General features: G+C 42.2%; 1 protein-coding gene across 5 annotated transcripts in view; it reads right to left on the bottom strand.

Moving 5' to 3' along the window:
* Positions 1-15675, bottom strand: part of GLIS1 (GLIS family zinc finger 1) — a 208627-nt gene that overhangs the window by 107631 nt on the left and 85321 nt on the right. The window lies entirely within an intron of this gene.

Genomic DNA, 15675 nt, shown 5'->3' with positions numbered 1-15675 from the left:
GACAAAGCAGAAACAGAGAATTTAGATTGCATTGGTCAAACACCAGCAATTCCATTTAACCTAAAGCGTATTAGTTGGGTTCTTTACCTCTAGTGAACTAGTCAAATACTCATAGATAAGCATATATAAAAGCAGCTATAAGAAATTTACCCTTCAGGGGCTAGCAAAAAGTCACAATAGCCATTTCCCATCATTTTCACCACCGTATATGAATTGTGCTTTTAAAATACTAGATCTTCAACACAGCCCCTCAAAGCAAAGGTACTCTTAACATACATGAACCCCCTTTTTCTCTTATGGACAGCCACTAATGCCTCTGGACTCTGTCTTTTCCAACCTAAATGATTCTAATCTTATAGCAAAGGCAAGTGGGAGAGCCCGGGCTGCTGTGGTCCTCTGTAATGACAGTCAATGAATGCTTTGAAAGAGATGAGAATCACATTCAGGTTTTTGATGAGTATAAATGAGAAGAAACAGGTGACTGGGGAAGGCAAAAAAAGCCTCTGGTAACTGGAGAATTTGTGAAAGGGATCACAGCACAAAAGTCCATTCTCCTCCACTGGCTGGGCTCCACAGCCTCCCCAGCATGCTCCGCAGCACCATTGTGATAGGAAAGCCCTATGGCAGATGAAGACGCGGTGCAGACAAGCATCCAGACCCACAGAAAAGAGAGGGTACATGTGACACCCAAATTACAAGTTTTATGAGGCATTATTGTGACATTTCCAGAGCAGAGTTCCCTGTTTCCAGTGAAACATTTTCAGCGTTTGGCTGATACATTACATTTGTTGACCATTTCTTTATCTGATTTCTATATTTTTTTAAGAAATCAGAATACTTAAAATTGGAAAAAAACAATACTGGGATTTCCCCACCCAGCTCCATCACTACCCCAAGGCAAGCCTCAGGAACTGTTGGCCCGCATTATTTTATATAGACAGAAAGCTCATGTAAGATTTTTAGGAATAATACACGAGTATTGTATTTAACTATACAAAATGAGCTGTTAGCCTTTGTCCTGGTAATTAATACATGTGTTCTAATTATTTCAGAAGTATATTCAGAGACCTCAGTCCACCGATACTGTGTGATTGTTCTGAATGACTAAAGACATGAATCATAGAATCCCAGAATAGTTAGGGTTGAAAGGACCTTAAGATCATCCAGTTCCAACCCCCCTGCCATGGGCAGGGACACCTCACATTAAACCATATCACCCAAGGCCTCGTCCAACCTGACCTTGAACACTGCCAGGGATGGAGCATTCACAACCTCCCTGGGCAACCCATTCCAGTGCCTCGCCACCCTAACAGGAAAGAATTTCCTCCTTAGATCCAATCTAAACCTCCCCTGTTTAAGTTTGAACCCATTACCCCTTGTCCTATCACTACAGTCCCTAATGAAGAGTCCATCCCCAGCATCCCTGGGCATATCCCCTTCAGATACTGGAAGGCTGCTATGAGGTCTCCACGCAGCCTTCTCTTCTCCAGGCTGAACAGCCCCAACTTTCTCAGCCTGTCTTCATATGGGAGGTGCTTCAGTCCCCTGATCATTCTCGTGGCCTCCTCTGGACTTGTTCCAACAGTTCCATGTCCTTTTTATGTTGAGGACACCAGAACTGCACACAATGCTCCAAGTGAGGTCTCACGGGAGCAGAATAAAGGGGCAGGATCACCTCCTTCGACCTGCTGGTCACGCTCCTGTTGATGCAGCCCAGGATACGGTTGCTTTCTGGGCTGCAAGCACACACTGAAGCCGGCTCATGTTCATTTCCTCATCGACCAGCACCCCCAAGTCCTTCTCCTTGGGCTGCTCTGAATCTCTTCTCTGCCCAGCCTGTAGCTGTGCCTGGGATTGCTCCGACCCAGGTGTAGGACCTTGCACTTGGCATGGTTAAACTTCATGAGGTTGGCATCAGCCCACCTCACAAGCGTGTCAAGGTCCCTCTGGATGGCATTCCTTCCCTCCAGCGTATCAACCGAACCACACAGCTTGGTGTCATCGGCAGACATGAAGGAACTGTACAGACATGTAGCATCCTTTAGCCTGCACAGGGCAGCCACTTCGGACCAAAGCATTTCAGAAGATCACTCTGGATGCCTTTCAGCTCCCAAGGGGATGTTTGTGACAATTAGCACTGCCCTGGTTGTAATCATGACCCAAGTTAGCATGATACCCTCTGGAGTCCACACCTCCATCGGGCTTTATCCCATCATAATTTAACTCACTTCAAAGCTGATATCTACCTCTGCAAGACTGTATAATCAGGCTCATAGCTGTTAATTTGGATAGATAAATGAAGCATTTAAAGAGTATCTAAATACAGTGTTGAACACTGGTGAAATAAGTTCTATACACTTTTAAAGTGCATACACTAACAGAAGTTGGTAGATCAGTCATACTGAAAATACCCAGTTCACAGTTCCTCTCCTTTTCCACCAGCAGTGTTACCTGGAATATATTCAAGACGTACCTTCCCTCCAAAATACTACAGATTCTTTTTAAGTGTTTAAGTCTTACACTGGATTTGTAATAAAACCACTTTCTTTCTTTCTTTCTTTCATTCCCCCCCAAAATACAAGTCTGAAATTCATTAGAGCTTTCTAGATATTCATTTTATCAACTTTATCATATTATCCAAACACAGAAACTTGAAGCCTTCACCAAAGTTCAGCAACACCAACTGTAGCACACACCAATACCTATTTATGTGAGGATGGAGATTTCCTAGAATAACATGAACATTATCCCTGTGCTGTCAAAAATGATTATCTTCTCTTCCAGCTGTCAAATCAGAGAATACATTTTCCCCCTGCAAAGGAACAGAACACTCATGCTATATGCGTGAAATTATGTCTTTCAGCCAATCCACTGTACATTTGCCTTCACAAAGCACCTTACAGAGTTATTAACAAGACTAGGAGTTTCTTGCACAATAGTGCCTTGAGTGAAGTCACACTTGCATCCGAGCCCTCTGAAATGTGCCCACCATATGGGAGTTGGAACAATGACAGGCAAGGAACACCACCAGCCCCACAGCAAGTAAAGTAAGAATCGAGAGGTTGCCTCTGAACACAGACAACCAGAGTCCACGTTCAAGCATAAGTGAAAGCAAATTTGCTGCCTCTGAAAAGAAGGAAAATAGTCTGGTTTACACCAGTGTAACTGAGAACAGAATCTGGCCTTTTGACAACTAGCTGTTTTATAGAATATTAATATCACTGGCTGGCATACACAAGATTTAAGCATTTTCCATGTCTGGAACTAGAGCTCTTCTTTCACTGGCATCGAGGGGCCTTTAACTCACATATTGTAACTTACCAATAACAGATGAAAAGAGCACATGCTCCCTGCCTTATACCAGAGGGTTCACCCTGCTTTCAGTACAACCATAGCTATTTCATAAATCTATATAAAAAAGTAATCCTAATTTACAGAGAGTAAATCTAATAAAAGCAGAGTGGTTTCCAGAAGGATCTCATGGAAGTGGAATCCATCAAGGTAACTTTTTGTCTTTCTCTTTTTCTGTTCTGCAGTTTTGATTTATATCTTTACATTTAAGTGTTCGTGGAGGGAACGGAAGAGTTGATACAGTAGTGTGCAAAGGCTGCAATCAGGCAATTCCTTCCATATGAGTAATCACATCAGTTAAGTTTTGGATATCTTGCTGCTTTTATTCTGGGGCAACTGACTTTGGGGGAGACTTTTCTTGATTTATGCCAGATTAAGACATGTGAGTATTGGTCCCATTGACTGTGATGAGGCTCCACACCTCACACTGGTCAGGATCTGCAGAGTCAGCCCTATGTGTCTTGCTAGGGGTGAATTCTCCCAGAGGAAAACAGAACATCTCCCACACACAAAGGGAAACCTGTCTATGTAACAATGAGATCAGCATTTAAAACAACCCTACTAAAGGGCAGCAGCTCTCTTTCATCCCTGGAGAACATCTTGTTTACCATTCAGTAGGGCTTCACTCTTGCTGATAAAATTAGCTATTAAGGCTAAGAAGGTAACAGCAAGAACTTCCCAAAAGGGCAATTATTCAGCAATAAACACATATCGCAGTGCTTTGGAGTTTACCTCATTGAGGCCAATGTACAAATAACTGAAATGATGCAGAATTGAAATGACTCACATTCAAAATAGAGATAGATTTGAAGTATTTGCCTAACATACTTCGATATCCCCAGAGCATTGTGGGGTTTGTGGCGAAGACCAAACTAGGTCATTTGCCTTTTTTTTTTTTTTTCTTACTGTTTCTTCTCTTTAATTACTTCATTTTATTAAAAAAAAAAAATAAATCTGCCATTCTTGGTTTTGTTTGGATGTGATGTCCAAAATTTACCACGACAACACTGAGAAATGGAACGCTGTTACTGGCAGCTGGATGAGTCACGTGAGAGTGAAAGACCAAACAGTACCAGATTGTCTCAAACAAGTGAAAATCAGCCACGCTACAAGAGGCCATCAGAGCCCTCCACTGAGAGAGAATGATTAACTCAAAAGATGCCAATGCAGCAAAGCCATGTATTGTAGAGAAGAGACTGAACCCGTACTCAGCAACCCATTCCACATAACTAGAGCTGAATAATCTCTATTACTGTATGGCTGGAGTGACTGACACAGCTCCTATACAGTCAGCAATTTAAGAGCATCAGGAGAGAGGCACAGCATTATGCTGCCTGCTTGAAGGCTTTAACACATGAACTGAATGCTTTCAAAACACTGAATCTTCAAAATGCTTCATGAACATAGAGTATTTTCAACATTTTCAACAACTAAATCAACACTTTTGAAAGTTTAGTATGCCTGTCATACCATTCTCTATGGCAAATGGGAGGGCTTTTGGAGCCTTAAGCAGACTTTACCCCAATGTAACATTGCTATTTTCACTTATATCTTCAAGCTCCCAAAATGATATCCTAAACATGGACTTCCAGACCTCAGCTTTGACACTCTAAAGAGGGGATGTTCAGATCTTTTTCTGACCTCTTTGCAGTCATTTGCACCATCAGGTACACAACAGATCTCTAAACATTCGGGCTTTTCACCACTTGCAAGATTAAAGTTCTGCACATTAGGAAATCGTTGCAATAATCTGTAATTCAGTAGAAGACTTTCAATAACATTTGAACATGAAAGATTAGCACTTTTTATATCATACAAATGCGATGTGATCCCAGATTGTCTGACCATGACTCTTCATGCAGGTGAATGTATGCTCTCACAAAGCTTTGAGAACTCATATGTCCTTTTTACAAGTTAAATTTTACCCTGTGTATTTTTGGAAGTTCTCTCTGTGTTTTGATTTTATCTCTGTGTGATATCAATATTGTGCCCCACAAGGTTTCCTTCCTCCGTTAGAGGGCAACAAGAAACCCTTCAGAGTTTAATAGTCCCAGAGCTCTGCATTAAGGTGCAAAATTCCTTTCCTGTTCCATTAATTCAATCATACCACAGAATCACAGGATGGTTTGGGTTGGAAGGGACCTTAAAGCTCACCCAGTTCCAACCCCTGCCACAGGCAGCGACACCTTCCACTAGAGCAGGGTGCTCCAAGCCCCATTCAACATGGCCTTAAACACTGCCAGTTAATAATAATTATCTGAGTCTTCTGTGTTGCACAGGTAGTAAATGCACGATGTGAACATCATGCTGAGGAAACAACGACACAAGCACACAGCTCGTGACTATCAATCAAAGTCAAGGTTCTATGGAAAAGTTACTCCAAATGTTCAAATAAAATTGTGCAATTTTTTAAGCCCCTTGGGCAGCCCATAGGGTCAAACATCCTGACTTTCAATATGACCATTTGTCATGAACAGCTCCTTCGGTTCATTTACACTCAAGGAAGGCAACAGCTTTTTCTCCAAAGCAATGAGATCTTCAAGTCTCTTTTGCTACTGTTTTGTCCTTACCTGAGAACTGAAGTAGTCAGCAATAACAGCACTGGATTTTCACTGCTGCATTCAAGACTTTGTATCTCAAAGACTAACAAAGCAGCTCACACCACAATTCCAGGCTCACCTTAGACCTCTGTATCAGTTACAACTTGTTCACATTTTAAGGCCTGTTTCATACAGCTGGTAGGGACTTGGCTTCAATTTTTATACTGCTTGTATACTATCTTAATAAAAACACAGTAAGTGAGAGCCAGAAGATTCTTTATCACAGAGCATACTCTATAGTGAGAGTCAAGTGAAAACCCAAATTGTCCTACATATGTGGATCACGTGTAGGTGGCAGATCCTCTGCCTAGTTGAAGGGGATACGAAGCTATAAAAGATTAGGGTTAAAACCAACAGCAGTCAATGAGACTAGAATAAAAAGAAGGTTCTCTTTCCTCCACCATGCTATAAAATCCTATAACAGAAATACTTATTGCTTTACTTTCACATTGATGTATGAGTGAAGACAGAAGGGCTAAGAAAACTCTTGTAATCTAAAACAACCCAGCTAGTGAAATACATTGTCGAGTATCAATCTTAAAAACTTGTGAAAGATAAATACAACCCATGTGTGTCTTTCCAGTACAATCTGGACCCTAAGTGTTGGCTACATCTATATTTGTTATTTCATGTTCAATTTATTTTTAAAACAACTTATTTGGATTGCTTTTTATTTCTGTTCTGTGGAATCTCTTTTTGCAGGCTCCACACAGGATTTTGAAGGAGTGAATGACTTGGGCTGGCATTCCCGAATAAAGCAGCGTGGTTGAGTTTATATCAGCCTAACAAAACAATTTGAAAGCATTTCAGTAGTTTTGAGATGTGTAACCTTTTCACCCTCAAGTATGTGGGTACATATGGCTCCCATGTCTGACTTTCTCGTGCTACTTTAAAGGTAATCTTGGAGTCCAAGAGGCAGGAGAAGAACGCAGTAACAATACACTACATCTTTCAGTGCTAACATGGCTTGCAATGGTTCGTAGTCTAGGTTTCCAGCAGAGACCTTCACAACACTTTCTGAAGTTAGCAAGTCCAGCCAAGATTCAGGAAAACACATGCCGTGTGCTTAGGTTCCAGTGACTTCACAGCCTTAGCTGATGTTCTGAGTTAGGCTCTAGATGTGTAAGAATATAACCATTTTAGGTAACAGTGAATAGATTGACAGAGAAATAAAATAACTCTCTGCTATCACAAGGAGTCTCTCATTCCACTCAGTTTTGAAACTCAACATTCTTGCCTTCCTATCTGGATCTCAGACCTCTAAGTTATGCCCCCAAACAGAGCTGAGAACAGACTGAAAATGACCATTGCCCTCTTTTGTGGCACTCAGGACAAAAGCTTCTGGAGCCTGATGAAACACAGGTCTTGTCATTGCGTTCATTGTTACACAGTCTCCTCCGCTTGGAATCACCTTTTGCCTGTTGCCAGGCAATGTGCAAAATATTATTCTCCCCACATCTGGCCTTTTTTGTGGTCAGTTATCCTTCCTCACTACTTGGATTGTAGTAACAGGGGGAAAAGACATTAAAACAAATGTTTTAGGAAAATAGTAAGCTCAACAAACATTATTTTAATTAAAAGGAAATCCTAAAACCCACCTAATGGGCACTTGGAGAATATAAGCTCAATGTAATGAAATTCGATGTATTTCTTTTTCTTTTTTTTTTTAAGAAGCCTTGTGTTTGGAATAGGTTTAATTCTCAGTATTTCTGATAGGTTGGGTATATTCTTATGATTCTCCTTGCCCTGCCAAATACAGGAGAACAGGGGCTCCTCCCTCTGCCACCTTATTAGTAACCATGTTCAAAGGAGATGCATATACAGGCACTGGCCCCATTCTCCTTTCCCACCTCTCCACTCATCTCCATCTTCCTTCCATTTCTAAGCTCAGTTCGCAACCCTGTCTTCCACCACCACCTTTAGCCACCTCCAACATGTGCCTCACCTCCCAGTACATGTTCCAGGATGCCATAGATGCAAGGCTGCTGCTGCACTGTACAAAGCTGGATCTACCAAAGTCATTGTCTGATTTAGATTCACAAGGTTTAACCCTAGCTGAAGCTGGTCACTCCATCCGGGTACCAACAAGTGTATTTTTCAGTGTGAGCAACACACGTAACACACAGAAGCTGCTGTCAGTCTGTCTGGTTGAAACTCCCTGCTCTCACACATGAGCTTGACCAACAACCTGTGCTTCCAGAGACCAGCTCAACTGAGACAAACCAACCTACACACTCCAAGTAAGTGACATTGTACATACTGGTGTAATGTATAAGGCAACTCCACACCATTCAGGGTTATGTACACACTCATCTGCCCTTGTCCTCTTTGGTTTGTCTCTTGTTGCTCTAAATGGACACCAGCAGGGTTTTCACTGCAGCCTGTAGTTAGACAAGGCCTGTAGGTTAAAAGAACTCCAGAGTGACTCTTCTAAGACAGAAGTTCACATCTTTTCGGATGAGGGTACTTGCATTGTTCCTATTGTAAACATGCTTTCATCACTGATTCTATGACCCCATTGAGAAGGCAGAGTCTTTCCATACATGCGAGTTTGAGAAAATCTATTCCTTTGGGTTTTTTTCCTCTCAGCATTCACTCATAGCCAGAGCATGCCTACTATGAACTTCCAGTGGGTTATTGCTTTCCGATTTACTTATTAAATCCTGAACTTTTAAACTCCCAGATCTCCACTCCCCTATATTTTACTTAGTCCATTTAGCCTCTCTTTTCCATCTAAGTTCTAGCCAGCAGACCATGTAAAGACTCTGCAGGGGTATATGTTCTCCCAAACATTTGAAACACAAGGATGTGCAGGGAATGAAAGCTGGGGATTCGCCATATGGCACCTTGCATGCGTCTTGTATAAACATATATGTCCATCTTCCAAAAAGGAATTTTATGTCTGCCTGGCTTAGCACTACACTATATACATTAGAAAGGTTAAAAGCCCACCACCCAATGGAATACAACAAAAATGATTTCCACCAAGATGTTGTGCTCGAAGATTTAGAAGCCTGGAAGTGTCACCAAGTCAGAAAAGGCCACCAAAGCTATCTGCGCCAAAGAGAATCACTGCAGGTCACACAGAGTTATACAGAAATGGTGAACTTTAAACAAAGGGGGAAGCTGGTAATTATAAAGCATTTTGTTCTTTTCAGTGCAAGCTAGACAGAGGAAAAGGTCTGCTGGGATGTGGATGCACAACACTTAGTCTTAAGGACCTATTTCTGATGCATATGTTTAGAAACCAGTCTACTCATAGTCTAAGGAGACAGGATGATTCATAATAGGAATCACTGGGAGTCTAGAACTAATTTTCCATGTTGCTATGTGATAGGAATGTTCCAACATGTAAAGGGAAGACAATGGAGGGGAGCTAGTAAACTTGAACATCAGCTTCCAGCAATGGGTTGTCTTCCTCTTGCTGGCCCTCCAAAAGTGTGGATTAAGCTCCTTTTCCATGAGTGGCTTCATGATTCTCTCCTCTCTACTGATACCTTTGTTCCAAGCTCCCTTGTTGTAGGAGCTTCTCGGAGACATTTTTTCCTGGTTCTTTACAAATCAGTGATGAAAAACTACAGTGAAAAGGCGTTTGATTGCTGAAGACTACACATTGTCCTAAAACAGCTTGCATTGCTTTCTCCCTTCTCTTATTAAGAAGGAGACATCTTCATGTAACATGACCTCCATCTATAGTCACTACAGCTCTCTCACACTTACCAAGTAGCCTACATCACTATCAAGCTCTTCCTGCCCTTGCTTAAAATAATTACAATGAAAATTCAAATTTCTACCACAAATAGGCAATCATTGCACCTACACAGTCTCACAGTCTCTTTGATCATTTGACACTTGATACCTAATACAGTAATGGCTTCTTTACAGCTTAGAATTAACGCTGCCAACAAGAAAATTCAAGACAAACAAACAGTTTGCCCAATACATGCTGAAAAGAGCAACAGCCTACCCCTGCTACTCTTCACTTGCTTTTTTCATTGTTTGTCATTGCTTTCTGACAAGATTTTGGCGTTAATTCAAGACTTGATTTGAAATATATTTAACACCAAGTGATTTGCAATGTCATTTTCTATTTTACCAGAATTATGCTTGGGACTAGTTCTGTTTAAGTAGAATTTACCCTTCTGCCCTCATTGCCAGTGAACAGCCTCTTGCAGGCTCTTCACAACACAGTACACTTCTCCCTAACTTTACACAAGTCTGAGGATAGCAGTTACATATATTGTAGATACATGCAGTGCATGTTAATCATAGACCTTAACGTTATCACCTGTAAGGACAGCAGCAAACATGAGTTATTGGTGCAATAAATATCTATATGCTATGTTACACAGTAAGAAGAAAAACCATCTTCTCCTCTATGACTTAAATATAACTCGTTCAAGTATCTATCCAAAACGGAGCAGCTTCAGACAAGTGGGAGGACGGAACATCTTGAGTGTATCGGCAGGTCGAAGGAGGTGATCCTGCCCCTTTACTCTGCTCTCGTGAGACCTCACCTGGAGTATTGTGTGCAGTTCTGGTGTCCTCAACATAAAAAGGACATGGATCTGTTGGAACAAGTCCAGAGGAGGCCACAAGGATGATCAGGGGACTGGAGGACCTCCCATATGAAGATAGGCTGAGAAAGCTGGGGCTGTTCAGCCTGGAGAAGAGGTTGCGTGGAGACCTCATAGCAGCCTTCCAGTATCTGAAGGGGATATGCCCAGGGATGCTGGGGAGGGACTCTTCATTAGGGACTGTAATGATAGGACAAGGGGTAATGGGTTAAAACTTAAACAGGGGAGGTTTATATTGGATATAAGGAGGAAATTCTTTCCTGTTAGGGTGGTGAGGCACTGGAATGGGTTATCCAGGGAGGTTGTGGATGCTCCATACCTGGCAATGTTCAAGGCCAGGTTGGACGAGGCCTTGGGTGATATGGTTTAGAGGGAGGTGTCCCTGCCCATGGCAGGGGGGGTGGAACTTGATGATCTTAATGTGCTTTCCAACCCTAACTATTCTATGATTCTATGATTCTATGAATCTCTAAAGAAAGTCAGATTCAGGTAATAACCGTACGACCTTCACCATTACCTGCTCTTCTGTGGGGTTTGTTTTAGCAGACTGTGGGACAGGATCAGAATGAAGCTATTGTGGAATCTGCTGTGAAGAGATAAAGGTGAAGAGAAGAATAAAAGGAGAGATGAGAAAGATTAAAGAGTGCAAGGGCTGCTGCAAAAGGAGAAGTTCTCACTGAATGGTGCTGGCTTATATGAACACTGAATATACAACAATTACAGTTTAGCTCCTACTAAAAGGCCTCTGAACATTTGAGTGATGACAGCGGGCAGTTGCTATGGATTAGGAGTTATATAGAGTACTCTACTTTTATTTAGCACCGCTGCCTTCTACATCCTTCTGTAAACTGGGCCTGCACTTTCCACAAGCGTCATGAGAATAAGGTATCTCAGTACTCACACGAAGCTGGATATGCCAGTGAAGAAACAGATACGTAAGTGTCTTGTAATCACGAAAAGCCCTTTACTCAGATACAGATTGTGCAATCACAGAAACCAGGGCTGGAAGAGTCTTCAGAAGGTGATTTAGTCTACCCTGTGTCTCAACTGCATAATCCAATCTCACAGATTTAATGAGGCGTTTGGCCAATGTGTCCTTTACAGCCTCCAGCAATTCCTCAGCATTCCCAGCAACCTATTCACTTGTTTAACTTGACCAAATTTTTTCCTTCATGTCTAATTTGATGTCCCCTTAGCACAGCTTGGTCTGTTACATACTGTCCTGCCCAAACTGGACATGGGGAAGAGTCTGTTATCTTGCCCTCCATAGCAACCTTGTATGTCTTTGAAGGCTCTCTCCACTCAGCCTTCTCTTGCCAGCATTACACAGCCCTCATTATTTCAGATTTTTCTCATAAATCATGCTTTCCAGAGCTCTGATCTCTTCCCTCTGTCTCCTTTCTGAACTCTCCAGTAGACTGCAGAGTTTAGACTTAATACTAACTTTTTTTCCCCTCCACATTTTACATTGTCTGATCCTGTTCTTTGCAGATGGTAGCAGGTACATGCTCCCCTCACTGTGAGGCAGCAAGGAAGCAGCACAGTGGCAGTCAGACACAGCAGTTAGATCTCATCTAGATTACTTTATCTTGTTTCTTGGATAAGACACAGAAGAACAAGGCTAATTAACCTTTTGTATGACCCAGGTTTCCTGTTGGTTCTTACTGCTGCATTAAACTGCTCTCTGAAAAACGCCTAGAAATCTCAGTATAGAACTTACCAAATGCATTCATGCAGAGGTAAAAATGGTCTCCACTGAGGTCTCATCACTCCACAGTTCAATTTAGCAGCATAAAACACTAAACAAAAACTCCCAAGAAAGTGCACATACTTGCACACTGTCCAGATTCCAGTGTTATGGCATTCTCAAAACTCCAATTAGAGCTGACTCTTCAGATTTGCAGCACTTTTTCTGCTGACTATCCCCACCATCAAGAATACATGAAGAGCATGAAATCATTCTAACACACTGATCTAACTGATCCAGTGAAACTGAGAGTAATCATTTTGTCTCTGAGGCCAGTTCTGTTTTTGTCTGATTGTCAATCAGGAGTCACTGCAATAAGCATTGAAAAGTAGAAGGTGCAAGATCAGACTTACAAAATCTTCTAGAACCGAGTATCTAAAGATGCACGGCAGAGGGACAAATTCTAACATCTCCATTTTAACAACAGCTTCCAGTGCTCAATTAGAGATACAAATGCTGCAGCCAGCAACTCAGTAAATACTGTTGAATGATCTTCTACTCAGACCAGTTCTGAGGGCCTCAGACTGAGGAGGTCCAGCCTGTTACAGCTCTGGGCAGGCATCCCACTCTTCCCCTGTTCCTTATCACCTTGGCACATTGCTAACCTTGATAATGAGGGATGAGGATTTGTATCTTGAATGTGCATTTTAATGTGAATTTAGTGCTGGAGAAAAATGACAGGTGAAGAGCTGTGGAGATGGAAATGTTCCTATAGCAGGTAAAGTGTGGTCAAAATGTGTGCAAGGTTCCCTAAATGTAAAGACCCAAGAGACAGAAACTTGCTCTGTAAGGACTACTTCAAAGTGGGAAATGGAGATCCTATGGGGAAGTAACTGAGTTTGGGAATAGCAAGCATAGCACAGAAATAGAGAGCAACTTCCAAAGACCACACAGTTTACAGGCTGAACCCAGCCAGAATGCCAGTGAACTTGGTGGATTGTATTTCTTGTGGGATATCTGCATCCAGTTTGACCACACGCTGTTGGATCTAGAGTGCATCTTTCAGAAAGACATCAAATCTCAAAGTGGAATCTCTAAATGATGAAAAAATTACTTCTGTGGCAGTTTGTTCCATGCTTCTCAGCATGAATTTTATATAGCTTGAACTTGTTTGACTTCACTTCCCGAGCACTGGGCCTCATTATGACTTTGTGTGCTAGATTAAAACACAAGACATACCTGGTACTTTCTGCATCTGTTAGACTTCTCTTCGGTGACCAGTTGCCCTTTCATTTTCTCCTGGTGCAGTATATTCTCCAGATCATGCATCATTTGTGTGAATCTTCTCTTAAACACAGTTTAAGAGAGGTTAAGCCAGTTTTTCCAAGGAACCTTGTTAAATTATCAACACTAGAACAGCACAGCTCTAGAACCATTAACAACATAAGACAGTGTTGTTTTGCTGCTTCTGCCTGCTACGTGCCTAAACACAGCTCTCCAGTTTCATATTAACTGTTATTCTGCTGCAGCATGGGAACAGGAACTCTTGTCCAGCATATTCTTCATGCTCTACCTGAAGCTGCCTGGCTGGGTCCTTTAATCCTCTCAAGAGTTTGGAGGAAGGGAGAAGGGATGGTTTCTGTGGTTTTGTTTGTGCGTGACTTTATTACAAGTCTCTGCTAAGAAACAGAATAAAGTCACCAAATTATACTACTGTGCCTCCAAACCTAATGACCCAGAAGGAGTTCTGCTGTCGATGGGCCTAACTCAATAGGCACCGCTGAAAACAATGGAGTCCCCCAGTGTGTGACCAAAAAAGAAATAACAACGTTTTAAGGAATGTAGCAACTGCAGAAGCTCAGTAACCACTTATGAAACCAGCCATCTGAATTTTTTGTTTACAGGCAAGAAGAGCTCCAGCAATAGAGTCAGCGAGCGCGAGATTTCTGTTGTTTTAATTACGCCTTTCTTAGGTTTGCCTTGTTTGGTTTAGCACAAGTTCTGCACAATACATCTAAACCCTGTTTTGCAAAAGACAGCAGAGAGGGAGTAACTGAAGCCATTTAAAACTAAAGGAGCTGGAAGCTGAACGTGTGTGTCAGCCGAGCCCCATGGTAAGCCATGGCCTTTTACAGCTAAAATGACTGCCGAAGGAACGGAGTACACCTCACGAAAATCCATGTTACCTGGCAGAAATCCATGTGATCCTGAGCGCACACTAAGAAATTAGAGGAGATGAAGCTGGAGGAATGCAACCTCTGGAAGTTCCCAAAATAAGAACTTCCAGAGGTTGGAATGTTTCCTTCTCACTGTCATAGCCCTTCATTACACAGATCCTGGCAAGAGGGAAAAGATGAAAGCAGTTCAGCTCCAAAATCACTACTTGGGATATGACAGAAGCAAATATCATGCACTATTTGCACTGTAAAGCATTAGCAGTAGTTTTCCAACAAGCAAAGCGAGGAAAAAAAGGGACTGACAACAACAAAACTGGGCCACTTCAGAGCATGCTGCAGGCATCTCTAAGCTGCCGTGTCTTGCGCTACCAAGTCCTCACGCTGCAGGGTAACACCGGGTGGGCTTCCTACCCCTAGTAAAAAGGTCTGTCACCAAAGGCTGTATTAGACTGGATCCAGGGGTAGGCTGGCACAACTGCTCAGAGCCTGGTTCAAAGGCAAGCCCAGATGGTGAGCACTGTGCTGCTGCCACATGTGCTTACTCAGTGGCTATGCTTAGGAAGAACCAAGCTCTCCACAAACACCGGGATGTGTGCTGCACTGACTAGCCCCACACAAGCAAGAGTGGCTTCCCGAAGCTCAGGTCTACATCCCCTGTATGTCAGTGCAGATTTCCCTCAGTGTGGAAAAGCAAAGTATCTTGTTTCTGTGTAACTGAATCCCAGCCATGTATATACAGCTAATGACTAGTTACACCACACATAATGAAGAGTCACGTTTTGCTAATTGCATAGAAAATAAACAAGCTAAAAAAGAAAACAATTACTGGCTTTGGTAGGAATCTCTCTTGACCTTCCTTCTGGACTCAGATCCTTGATGCTTAGGCTGCTACTCATTACAGTCACTGTCGGGTGCATGCACAGCCTGCTCTGGTTTTGCTTTCCCTTTAATGCCCTCAGGATCATCCATGGCCTGTTTCCTCGCACCCACTTGACTGTGGTGCAGCCATGGCAAAGGAGCTATCCTCAGCCTTTACTTCTGAGGTACAGGGAGAGTTTGTCTAAAACAGGCATGCTATGGCAAAGCTCTGAGTAAACTTTGTGCCCTCAGCACTGGAAAGGGAGCCATTCTTTGTACATAAGTGAGAACTGCAACTCTACAATGTGCCCTGTTATTTGCTTATTAATATTGCCAAAGCATAACAGTTTATAATGCAATTGCAGTTTATTCTGCACAGGAATGATAAAATATACTACTCCTGCCTCAGAAAGTTCGCATCCAAA

The sequence above is a fragment of the Neopsephotus bourkii genome, unplaced genomic scaffold (assembly GCF_033783945.1).
Source record: "Neopsephotus bourkii isolate Nb327-2 ecotype Australia unplaced genomic scaffold, CSIRO-AGI_Nbou_v1 NB_234, whole genome shotgun sequence".
Lineage (NCBI taxonomy): Eukaryota > Metazoa > Chordata > Aves > Psittaciformes > Psittacidae > Neopsephotus > Neopsephotus bourkii.
The sequence above is the reverse complement of the archived record's forward strand: the minus strand, read 5'-3'. Positions and strand labels throughout refer to the sequence as shown.